At 49.5% G+C, this 9,515-nt stretch overlaps 1 long non-coding RNA gene across 1 annotated transcript; it reads right to left on the bottom strand.

The window, feature by feature from the left end:
• Window positions 1-235: 235 nt before the first annotated feature.
• On the bottom strand, window positions 236-7,225 carry LOC141414029 (uncharacterized). Its single transcript, XR_012439133.1, has 2 exons — window positions 7,077-7,225; window positions 236-599 (listed from the first exon to the last, which is right to left on the bottom strand). It is a non-coding gene; the product is annotated as an uncharacterized lncRNA (long non-coding RNA).
• Window positions 7,226-9,515: the final 2,290 nt, after the last annotated feature.

Below are 9,515 nucleotides of genomic sequence, written 5' to 3'. Positions count from 1 at the left end.
GATAGGCAGGGCAAAGGGGGGACTCTGTGCTGGCTGAGACAGAAGGTCAACCCCAGCTAACTAGCTAAATAAAGACGCGATTGTAATGATGATTAAATTGAAGCACCTCATTAATTTCATGTGAGAGGTGGGGAAACTCAAGGCAGCTCTTCCCCGAAACTCATTGTTTGCCTGGCCCCAAGACATCCCCACCCGACGTCTGGTTGGGTCTAATTTAAGCGTGTAAATTTAATGGTTCAGTAAGTAAAATTGCCTTTATTGTTTGGAATGGTTTGTGCAATAATTTATGGGCTTGGCTGGTTCATTTGATGGGTCCTTCTGATTGAGTAGGTGACGGCTACAGAGCAAGTATTTATACAAGGAACTTAGCAAAAAGTGAGGAGACAATTCAGCCCCTCAGTCCAGCACTGCATATTCCCAGACAGAAAGAGCACACTGGTTGGTGCCACATCACCAGGCTGACATCCCACCTGGGAGAAGCCACTGCAGACATGTTGGACCTCTGCAGCCTCAGACACTTTGAACATGAGTTCAGAGGGCAGGAGACCCAGGAGTGGAAGCACCTTGTTCCTTGGCTTTAAAGTGCACTGTGGTTCAACCTGAAATTGGGAAGAATCAGGAATGTCACAAATGGGCAAAATTCTAGTATTTTCTGCCTCCTTGCCCTGGCAGCCAGGGCATGATTCATCCCCACACCTACATTGACCCAGCCTTTCATCCTGCCTTCCTCCCCTACTATTGTCCCCTCCCCCCAACACATTCCCCATGCCCTTGTCTGCTGGGGGCAGCTGGCAATGGTGACAATCAATCGTATTCAAGGAGAATGAGGGAAGCTGACCAGCAAATGAGCCAGGCAAGCCAGGGACAAGTGCTAACCAAGTCTGGGCTGGAGGATGAGCATGAGGGTCCATTTGGGACCTGTTTATCTGTCTCACTGGGGACAATATAAACACATCTTGGATGAGAAGACAGCTCTGGTAGGGAGGGTTGAAGTCTCTTCCACCCTGTGTGGATTTAAGAAGTAGGACAGAGGAGATCACAGTAAAAACTTAATCCTCAAGCTTCTCCGATATAACTGATAAGCAACCTGAGAACATGCCAGTTGATAGTAGAAGGTGAACGCCAGAACTGCAGAACAGTGTCCCTAACCAATTCCTTGATTCTTTGAACCCACTCTGTTCTTTCCCCACCACCTTCTGCAAATGCCAGTACTGAAAACTGGGGAAAGAGAGAACCATTCATTGCTGTGTGTTGAGGGCCTATCCTGTGCGAATAGTGACCTGAGTCCCTTGACCACCAGGGAAAGACGGAGAGCAGAAGTGGGGTACAGATAAAATGTAGCCCTTCCAGTCCGCAGCTTCAGCCAGTGTTCTCTGCCTTTTGGAACAAATTCCAAGGACCCCAGTGAGCCTCTCCTCTCTGTCAAGGTCTAATTCACCAACATCATCAAGTTTGATCCCTCTCCTCTCCCCCCCTCCTCTAGTGATTGTCCCCTACAGGTGGCTCTAAATAAGCATGACCACCTTTGATTCTCCACCCTGAAATATGTACTTTGTGGATTACCTAAAGCCAATTTTGCTTCTACCAGCATGACTGTACCTACTGCCTTTCCTACTCCACCAAAATGGGGGAGCTCCAAGCGGGCACCTGACTGTCTACCACTCAGCCTTGGAAAAGTGTGTTTTGGATAGTAGAACTCAACAAGGCAACTTGACAAAGGTCATGCTAATGGCAGACAGGGCATTCCGATTCCCCTGTCCCCATGACCTTGTGAAAAGGTCCACTGCTCAGGGCTAGTGGAGTGGCTCAAGCAGTAGAATGCCCTGAGTTCAAACCTCAGTTCCACTCCCAAAAAACAGAAGAAAGAACTCCCACGTGAACCCACCTTCATGGGCTTCCCCTAGCCCCCCAGCTCCCCAACTACAGGGGATTTGCAGTCCTTCTGCTAACAACCCCTCCATTCCTGACCCAGTGGAGAGGCACCACAAGAGAAGCATTCTCCACACCACCCAGGCTAAAGACCAGGTGAAGGGCAAGAGGTTGACCTTGAAAGTTCTGTGCTGTCCACACAAAGACAAAGAGGAGTCTCTTGAGCAGGAAGCCCAGGTGACAGGTGTTGGTGAGTATGTGGACAAGTGGAATCCACACACACTGCTGGAGGGATGTAAAATGACACAGCCCACCAAACTGCAAAATGGAAAAAAGTTTCCTGATTCCTCATTGAGTTAAGCATAGAACTGCTGATTAATATATGCTAATTCAAAAATCATTGAACTGCCAAATGATCCAGTAATTCCACTCCTAGGAATAGATGCCCCCTGCACAAATGGAAATCGGTATTCGAAGAAAAGCCTGTACACAGATGCACGTGGCAGCATTACTCCCAACAGCCAAAAAGGTGGAAATAACCCAAATGTCCACCCACCGTTGGATAGATAAACAAGGTGCATAACAGCTGTGCAATTAGAGGCTATTTCTACCTCAGCCATAGAGAGGAGTAAAATGCTGATGCACACTAAAACACCAATGAACCTTGAAAACATTACATCAGACACAAAAAGCCATCTAGCATATGACTCCATGTATATGAAATGTCCAGAATAGACCGACCTATAGACAGAAAGTGATGATGTAGCCAAGGGCTGGGGTGAGGGAAGGGATGAGGTATAACTGCTTCCTGGGCACAGGTTTCCTCTTGGGGTGATAAAAATGTTCTGGCACTGTGAATGTTCTAATAAAAATGTTCTGGCATGGTGAATGTACTAATGCTCCTGAAGTAGCACTTTTAATTGGTTAAGCCCATAGGTTTTGGGTAATGTGCATTTTGTCACAATAAAAATATAGCCTCCTATCCCCAACCCATAAGAAGGGAGAAGCAATGTTGAGATAACAAACATTTACTGCTCATAATCCAAAAGGGGAGTGGAGGCACAGCCGAGCAATCAGGTCAGTTTTCCATACCCCAAATGGAGCCTGGCGGAAAAAAACCCAATAATAAATTAATAAGACCTAACAGCTGTGGGAATAAAATCATCTCTTGGGTTCACATGTGGATAATCGAGAGTTAACTCTTAATAAAATACTAAAATGCAGGAGGAGTGGGAATAAAGATTACCTCCTTAGCTAACTGCCAGAGACCATATCCATAAAATAATGACTCCTCTTTTTATTTCCCTCATTTTATTGTACAAGATGTAACTGTAGCTGAGCTCTTACCGAACTTCCAGGGGAAGGTAATTGTCAATCAAGATGACAAATGTCATAATTTAAGCATGTCCCAGCCTGACAAGTAGGACCATATGGTCTTTAAGGAAGCATGTGGAAGATGATTTACCACTGTCACTAGCTGAGCAGACTTCCTCGCTACATTCAAGGCTCACATGGGCTGGACAATGGGTTCAGCAGCCTGGGTCACATTCCACTTTGGCTGCAGAGAGTTCCTTACCAGGTGATGCCCACAGCCGTGGGGCCCTGGGAGAACCTCCTTGACCCAGGGAAAAGGGAAGGAGAAAGGGGCAGGGTTCCTGCCAGAAAGTGCCTAAAGAAAATCACAGTGAGAGAGGGCTCCGGCTTACAGCCCGGAGGCCAGCAAAGGAACAGAGCTCTGGTTTTCCCTCTCCTGTGGTTACCTCAATCTTAAACCTCTATAGCATATAAAGCCTGGGGTCAGTCATATCTGGTTTGTTGCTGATGCATTGCTGTCTTTTTTGTCTTTTATTTGGAGGTTTTGTTCTTTCCCTTTAAGGATGCTTAGTGAAATAGGTATTAAGGTGATCATTTATTTTTTGAGGCTTCTCTGGAAACCAGAAGATAAGAGATGCTCTAGAACCCGAAGCCGGCCAGGGCTTGAGGATCCTCTACACACCTTATATAGGAAGGGTGGTGTCACTGCAGCCCCTTTGTCCCTGTCTCCCCAACACCACCCCCAACCAGGAAGCTAGATGTCCCATTTCGGACCCCTCGAAGCTGAGAATCACCAGAGCCTGGAGTTAGAAAAATCCCTGAAGAAGCGTCACTGTCACCTGTCCTCAGGATGTGTGGTATCCTAGTTTACAGAGGGCCCGTCCTGCATCTCCCGCAAGACAACCCAGCACTGTGCCTCCTTCCTGGATCCCTGCACTGGGGCTCCACATAGGCCTTAGAGGGTGAGCAGAAGATAGTTGTGGCTCCTCCTCCTCTGGAGCCACATGCATACACACATGCACACACATGCACACACATGCATACACACATGCACACACATGTATACACACACGCACACACATGCATACACACACGCACACACATGCATACACGCATGCACACACATGCACACATGCATACACACATGCATACACATGCATACACACATGCATACACATGCATACACATACATACACATACACACATGCACACACATGCATATACACATGTATACACATGCACACACATGCATACACACATGCACACACATGCATACATACATGCACACACATGCATACACATGTATACACACATGCATACACACGTGCACACACATGCATACACATGCACACACATGCATACACACATACACACACATGTATACACACATGTATACACACATGCACATACATGCATACACACATACACACATGCATACACGCATACACACATGCACACACATGTATACACACATATGCACACACATGCATACACACATGCACACACACGCATACACACATGCATACACATGCACACACGCATACACACATGCACACACATGTATACGCACATGCACACACATGTATACACACATGCATACACACATGCACACACATGCATACACACACGCACACACATGCATACATATTTGCACATGTGCACACATGTGCACGCAATGCACACTCTCACGATGCACATGTGCAGATGCACACATGTGTTCGCACATATGCACACATGTGGCCACGTTCACACATGCACACGCATGTGTTGCTGTTTATTTTCAATATTTTTCTGACTAGCACTCTGAGCACAAAAAGGGGGCTTAGTTGACTGGGGACAGAAGCCCATCTTCCCCCCCCATCTCTCTCTTGGGTTCACTGAGCCAGAGGAGTGGAACAGCTGGAGTTCCTCCAGGGAAATCAGGAGACCCGGGGTGGGGGGGACTCCGGGAATTTCTGCAGACAAGAGGAGACTGCAGAGAGTGTGTGTCCACCGCCTGCAGGTGTGCACACACATGCACACACACATTACCTCTCCCCAAGGCTAGCATTCTCACACGCTCACACACAGTGCTCTCTCTCAGAGCACCCCCCCAACCATTTTCTGGACTGATCTGATCCCTTCTCTTCTCCAGCCCCCGATATTCAAGGCTGTTCTGTGAACCTCCTTTTGTTTCCTCTTCTCTGCTGTCCTTCTGAGAGGATGTTTTGATGAATATTAATGCTGTCTGAACCTCCTTCCCCACCATTTTAAAGGGCAATTTCTCTTTTCAGAGGGAGCATTGATCAATTGATAGAAAATGGGGGAGAGGTAGATATGGAGGATGAAGAAAGCAGGATCTATAATCTCGAGAGCCAGGATTTGTGCCATTTTCTTCCCAGAACCTCCCTGTCTACTGCCTAGACCTCAGCTATGACCTAGAACACAGTTATGACCTACCATGAAGCCAGCAACCCATTTCACCTCTAAAACAATGTGAGCTTCTGTGTTGGGGCATGGCCACCCTCACCATCCTGCTAATCCTGTTTGGCGTCCCCTTCCCACCCCACCTCTCAGAAGCCCCCTACTCTGGGGACAGCCCCCACTCCTTCAGGAGCTGACCTCCCCGGGCGGGCAGGCAGGCAGATGGGGGCAGCAAGAGCCTGAGCCCCTAAGGTCTCCCTCCTCTCCCCTCCCCACCCCTCTTCCTGCTCTCCAGATTTGCCGCAACTGACATTTTCCATCTGACAGGTTCTGTTTTCCCTGCCTCCGGTTGCCAGGGCAACAAGCAGAGAGGACGGCAACCAAGGAGCTGTTAGCGCCTTTTTAAGGCGCCTGGACACAAACAGCACTTTCCATAATGGAAGACCAACACAGGGGTTTAAAGCAACCAAACAATTCAGAAAGGAGGCTGAGGTGGAAGAAAGTCAGGGGAAGGGACCCCCTCCTCTGGTTAGCGGGGAAGTGAGGGAAGAAAGCCCCACTCCTTTGAACAAAACCTAGCCACCCTCCTGGAAGCTCTGATTCTCTGCCTGACTCCTGCCCCAGGCCCCTCAGGACCCCTGTATCTTCTGTGAGACCAGAGATCTCTGCAGCCAAGTCTCTGCTGGGGATGTGCAATGTGGTCGTGAGGTGCAGGGCCTGGAGGATAGAAGTCACCTTCAGGGTAGAAGATGCTCCTCCCACTGATGCAATTGGTCTGCAGTCTGAGGGCCACACAGGCCCTCTCATGGAGAAAGGATATAGAAGTTCGTATTTCTTGGGGGAACACTTGCTCCCCAAGCAAATGGGGGCTAAGGTGCCAGAGTTGAAGAGAAAACGGCTGATGTGTGAAGCAGAGAAGGGGAGGGTGACCTCTCCTTTCACTGGGTAGACAGAGGTACCAACACTCATCCATGGAACCCCTAGAAGCTGCTGATTCTCCAGACTGACTGTGTATGTACACTGTGTGTGCCCCTATGTGTGCCTGCACATGCGTGTGTGCACATGTGTGGTCAGATCTGTGTGCACTTGGTGGGTCTTAGAGTGGGCCCCGCCCTTGGCAGCAGTGGGAAGCAGACATGTTTTCCCATGAGCCCCACAAGCAGCATCCTTTTGTTTCCCTCCACCCCTTTCCCTCCACCTTCACCCCACCCAAGCCAACAAGGGATGGCTTGATTGCCCATCTCCCCCAGACTTTGCCCACGTCACCCCAAAACCCCCACCCCTAACTCCTGATCTTCCAGGCCTCATTTCTCAAGGGAGGTGGTGCACCCCCAAGTCTACGTCATGAAGGACTGGTTGCCATGGATACTGTGCTCCTGGCCACTTGTTTGCACAGCAGTAAACATTTGTATCATTAAATATGTTCGTGACCTGTTTTCAGTGATTCCAGAAGTCCCACCTCTCCCCATGCTTATACCCTCCCTCTGTACCTCTGTCCACAGATGTCTTCTCAAGCCCATCAAACTCAGGAAATTCGGAACTGAACTTGTCACCTTCCCAGATTGGTTTCCCTCTCCCAGAGACCCTGACTCAAAGCCTGAAGGCAGCCCATACTCCTCCCTCCACCCTGGCCTATGGGTCTGTCCTCCCTCTCTGAACTTTGGAATGGACTTCCTGAGTGTTTCTGACCCCTCCTGACCAGACCAGCCCCACCCCATCCTTCCTGGGCTGTTGCTGTTGCCTCCTGATCAGTCACACACTGTGTGTCTCCATCCACTGAGCTGCTGTTAGCAAAGTGACTTTCTTGCCACAGCCCTGCCCCTGCCCTGGGTCCCTCCATTAGACTGTCACCACTATCCTGGACTGTGCTTCCCAGTCCTTCCCTGGCTGCACCTGGCCCTCTGACCAGATGGCCCCATGGAGTCTTGACGCACCCTGACCTTTCACACTTCTGTTCCCTCAAACTGGAAGCGTCTGCCCTTCTTTATCCCTGCTCAGACTAGTAAATGCTTCCCCACTGCCCATCCAAACCTTACATGGCTGAATCGGTTGCCTCTCTGATTCACACTCACCTGTCTGTCCGGCTCACTGTCTGGGGTTTTGTCACAGGTTTTTTGCCCTCACAGGTCTGAGGGCTTCTTGGAGGCTGAAACCTTGCCTTTCACCCCAGCACCTAACACAGTCCTTTGTATATAGCAGGCACTCAACAAACATTTCTTTGTACTCATGGCAGGCCCCTGGAGGGGGAAAGACAGGTCTTTTGTACTAGAAAGGCCCCTGGGAACACATAGCGTCATCATCCTGGTCCACACCTGCCCAGCAGGTGCACCTGGCTACGTGCACAGCAACACAAAGGAACAAACCAACTTGCTGAGAGGGAAACCCTGCCTTAAATGGCCTCATTCAAAAATCTTTTTGGTGAAATGCTGGAAAAATTAAAAAGGATGAAAAATGGATTCAACTGTCTTTAACAATAACAAGTAGAAAGAAGATAGCAAGAGGTTTTCATAATCCCACAGCCCAGATATGGAACCCAGTCTGGCCTCGAACTTGAGATCTTCCTGCCTCTACCTTCCCAGGTTGCTAGGGTTACAGGTGTGTGCCCTGCTTCCAAGCACATATCCTTTCAACAGCTGTCACAGCACCAGGCAGGCAACTTGAGTTACGAGACACTCAGTCTCCCAGTTTGAGGAATGAATGGAAACTGTCTAGGAAGTGCCACAGAGGAAGCTCCACCTACCACGCAGCTAGCCAGCAAAGATCACTGTGAGAGGGGAAGTCAGGGGTGGGGCAGCTGTGGTCCTGGCCCCAGCTGGGTCAGCAAGCTGAATGAGTGGCTCACACCAAGTGGTTAGAGAAGACAGGCTGTAAAGTGGGAGCAAACATGCCCATTGGAGATGGGGCGGAGGGAGCAGGGAGAGCTACAGCTTCCGTGTCAAGGAGCCAGGGAGGAAATGTGTGAGAAAATTGAACTTGGTTACGTCAGAGAAGACTGAAAGCAGGCAATGGAGACCATGAGAAGGTGGGGGCCAGAGTGCAGAGGGGAAGGGAAAGGAAAGAGGCTAAACTGGCAATGACTGTATGAGGCTGAAGGCTTGTAGGTGACTTGGTCTTCTTCCAAAACTGTTAAAATGCTGTCATGCTATCTTTGGACTTACCAAAGTAAAACAAAACAAAACAACAAAAACTGAAAACCACCTTTCAGGACAATTACAATAAGAACTGCGTGAGAGGCCAGAGGAGCAGGGCCAGTGTTGACAGAGAGCTGGAGAGAGGCCAGGGGCTTTGCAAAGATGGACCACCAACAAGAGGCACTAGGCGGATGACAGAGATGGAGGAGCCGGAGCAGTCTGGTTCCCCATTCACTTCATTTGGACCTCCCAGTGCTCCCTCTTGACCACTCGTGAATTGGATTGGTCATGCTTTCCAGAACCATGCTTCCTTATCGCTTCTGGAGATGCAGGCTCACCTGGCCAAGCCCTGGCAACTGGCAGTTGCTTCTGTGATGCACCATACCTTGACTAACAGAGTGGGTGAACTTTGAACTGGGTGGTTTGGGGTACCTGGATGTTCTCTGAGTCCACAGCCACCCTCCCAGGTGATCCATCCTAGAGCAAAGGCTGGCTGTGGGGGTCCATCTTGGACCTTGAGCACCGTCGAAGCTCAGCAGCTGTTGTCATCAATGAAAGGACACTGTGGCACAAGGGTGACTGACTCCCCTTGAGCTTGTGCTGGGGTTCAGGGCTGTCCTCCAGATGCCCAAGAGTACCTACCAGCTGGAGAGAAACAGCTCAAAGCTGACAACAGCAGGCTTTAAGGAGCTACCTCTTTGAATGATATTCACCCTCAGAAACCTCTTGTTATTTTTTCCAGAAGCAAAGGAAGCTGGTGTGTTACCAATGTCAAGTTCATCTCAGGAGGCTGGGGCC

The sequence above is a fragment of the Castor canadensis genome, chromosome 11 (genome assembly GCF_047511655.1).
Source record: "Castor canadensis chromosome 11, mCasCan1.hap1v2, whole genome shotgun sequence".
Lineage (NCBI taxonomy): Eukaryota > Metazoa > Chordata > Mammalia > Rodentia > Castoridae > Castor > Castor canadensis.
This window is presented reverse-complemented; position numbering and strand designations above follow the sequence as displayed.